The sequence below is a fragment of the Galeopterus variegatus genome, unplaced genomic scaffold (assembly GCF_000696425.1).
Source record: "Galeopterus variegatus unplaced genomic scaffold, G_variegatus-3.0.2 Scaffold3643, whole genome shotgun sequence".
Lineage (NCBI taxonomy): Eukaryota > Metazoa > Chordata > Mammalia > Dermoptera > Cynocephalidae > Galeopterus > Galeopterus variegatus.
Window position 1 is genome coordinate 154,687 of NW_007729754.1, and position 3,756 is coordinate 158,442.

The window sequence follows — 3,756 nt, forward strand, 5'->3', positions numbered from 1 at the left end:
AAGCAATTATGCAGTAAAAAAACAAATGACCCAATTAAAAACTGGGCAAAGGAGCTGAATAGACTTTTTTCAAAGGAAGACATACAAATGGCCAACAGATACATGAAGAAATGCTCAACATCACTAGTTATCAGGGAAATGCAAATTAAAACCACATTGAGATACCACCTCACTCCAGTTAGACTGGCTATAATCAAAAAGATGGTTAATAACAAATGCTGGCGAGGGTGTGGAGAGAAGGGAACACTACTGCACGGTTGGTGGGACTGTAAATCAGTACAACCACTTTGAAAAGCAATTTGGAGGTTTCTCAAACAACTACAGATAGATCTTCCATATGACCCAGCAATCCCTCTTCTGAATATATATCCAAAGGAATGGAAATCATCATGTCAAATAGATACCTGCACTCCCATGTTTATTGCAGCTTTGTTTACAATAGCCAAGATATGGAACCAACCTAAATGTCCATCGATGGATGACTGGATAAGGAAACTGTAGTATATATACACCATAGAATACTACTCTGCCATAAAAAAGAATGAAATACTCCCATTTGCAACAACATGGATGAACCTGGAGAAACTTATGTTGAGTGAAACAAGCAAAGCACAGAGGGATAAATACCTCATGTGCTCACTCATATGTGGGAGCTAAGAGAGAAAGGAAGGCAGGCAAGAAAGACCACAATAATGCCATGATCCAACAGACGGAGGGAACATTCCTAGGGCTACAAATTGGAGTGGAGATGGTGGGGGAGGGAGGTTGGGGGATAATGGGGAAGGGATGAAGGGTACAAAAGTAATTTCTGGCAATGGATATGCCCCCAGTATGAATCTGGCCCCCACATCATGGGCAGGAGGGGGGACAATCAGCTTTGTATCTCATGAATATTTGTAATAAATAAACAAACAAACAAACAAATAAATAAATAAATAGAATTCCTGTCCATAAGTTTTAGAAAAAATTTTTGAATTATTTCACTAGTGTTTTCTTTGCCTCTGTTTCTCTTTCTGGAACTCCAGTTATTTGGATATTTAGCCTCTGGGACTCATTCTTTATCTTTTTGTTCCTGTTTCATTTTATCTTTTGTATTGCTCTGCTTTTTTTAGAGATTTAGTTAACTTTATGTAAAATTTCAAGACCTCTTTTAGGTTCTCTGTTTCTTTTTGTAGCGTCCTGTCTTGTTTCATGAACGTAATATCCTCTCCTATTTCCCCCAAGACTACTAACAGTAGGTTTGTTTGTTTTATTTTGTTTTTTTAAAGTTTCTTTCTCTCTAAGTAAGTCAGTTTTTCCAATGGAGTTTCTTTGTTGTTGGTTTTGTTTTTCACTATCTTTCATATTAGACGCTCTCCTAAAAAAAATCAATTTAAAAACTCAATGCACAAGGGAAGGGATTGGCAACTCTGGGTGTTTCTTTTGGGTAAACTATCTTGGCCATTTTGTTGAGGGAATTTTCCCGTGTCAGAAAGTTAAGGTCTTTCCTCCTGGGCTAGAGTCCACTCTTGTGTCTCTAGAGTGCAAACCTGATTGCAGCATTTTGGAGACTGAAGGAATAAAGCAGAGAATCTCAGTCAGTTTTTGAACGTTCATTTCATCTCCTTGTTTCCAACCTGTTTCCTGGTCTCAATAGTACCTGTTGCCTTCCAGCCCGGAGTCCTCTGTCTTACCCTTTCTAGAAACCACACTTCCAGACTTCTCCTGGGGAAGAAAAGAGGCAGCCTTCCTGATGCAAGCAATTTGGGGTCTCCTTATAATCTCTGAACAGTTCTCCTGTTTTCAGTTCTGTCTTAACTGTCATTTATAGGCAAACATGAGATCACTAATTCCTGAAACTTTGGGGGAATTCTGGGGTGTCTATTGCACTTTTCTTAATTTTAACTTGAACAATCTTCCAACTATTTTTCAGTTTTTGGCTGTCCCCACTGTCAGACGTACATGCATGTAATCATTAACTCCTGAGCCTTTGCAGGGTGGGGGACATTCTGCGTGGTCAGTTGCTCTGCTTTCCCCACTGCGGCCTTAGGACTCAACCTCCTCAAGTCTGCAAGGTCTTCTGCCATCCCCTGGCTTTCTAGCTTCCGTTTTTTAAAACATTGTTTTCTCTCCCATTTCTTTGTCTTTGTGTTTTTATGCCATTAAAAAAAATCATTTCACTGTAATTTTACTAAGCTTTAGGGTGGGGACAGAGGTAAATGCATGTGTTAGTTTCCCCCATCTCCATGTGGGAGTCCAGTATTGGTGGTTTTTTTTTTTTTTTCCTCTTTCCTTTTTTACAGTAATTGCTTTTTGATGGTGGAATCAAAGAAGCATATAGAGAAAATAAACTTGTTTTACTCGTACATGGGGCAGAATCAGAGGAGGCATTCACACAGGGTTATTTGTTTCATAGGATTCATTACAAATTCATCAATAGAACACTAATAGAATTATTCTCCTTAGAGCTTTATACCATATATTAGTATTATTTTTCAGTCTTAAAGCACTTACACATATTTATTCTCTTTGGTCCTTGAAACTCTGCTGGGAACTGAACAGGGTAGGAATTACTATCCCATTTTACAAATGAGGAAACTGAAGCTCAAAGATGTTGAATGACTTATCCAGAGCACAGGATAAGCCCAACTTAGTGGCAGAGATTCTTGGAATGCCAGAATTAGTGCTTTTCCATTGGCCTGTGCTTTCCACAAGTGGCAATATTTCTGTTTTTATAACACCTAGGATGGCACCCAATGGGGTTGTGCCCAGACTGGCCCATGACAGCATTAGGACCATCTCTGGGAGATTAAAGCATCACAAGATTCTGGACCCCAACTCCAAGAGATTCTGATTTATCAGTTCTGGAGTGCAGACCAAGAACCTCTTCTTTTTTAAATAGCTCCCTGGGTGATACTGGCATGCAGCTTGATTGAGAATTACTGCCCTAAAAGGCCTGGAAGTGGTCTGGAGGGATCTCCCACGACTCAAGGCATGGATAATCAAACTGCAGTTCCCAGAATGTAACAATTTAGCCATCCAGACAGCAGCCATCCCTCCTGCCATGGTCTAAGCTAATAGCTTCATCTCTCCCGCTCCTTCCGCAGCCCTCCTCAGACCTCTCTGCTGCCCTCATTACCTGCCTCTGCCCCTCACACAATGGAGACTCCCCTGCCAGCTCCGTCCACTGCTCCATTTCAGCTTGGGGGACTTCAGGGACTCAACTTTCTGAAAAATTAAATTGAAAAACTTCCTCCCTGATAACTTAGTACCTCTTGTGGAACTTAGCTCCTGCAGGAGCAGAGGGAAAGAATAATAAAGAGCTCTGCTCAATCTCTGATTGGCACCCCCGGAAATGTTATCCCAGGCTCTCAGATGGCCTCCTAGCTGGGAAACATACAATCCAAATACCTTTAGATCAGAGAGGAAGGGTCTTGGCATCTAAATGCGGGTATATGCTATGAACACACAATACACACTGGGGGAAACCTCTTTTCTAAAACCTGAAGACCCCTGAGCTAAAGAAGGTCAAAGAATGACAGGGAGAAAAAGAAGAGTGTTGTATAACGAGAGTCTCAGTGTTTCATATGCCACTCAGAGTGAGAGAAGACTGAGGCTAGTGGAGGACCAATGGGAGAGACCACCATGCACATCTTAGCAAGAGAGATAGAGACCCCTCTGGGAAAGATCGGTTCTAAGTCAGGAGTTGGGTACATGAGCTTGCAAACATGAACTCAGTCACTGGAGGGGAAGGGAGGAATGATTTTTTTTTTTCCT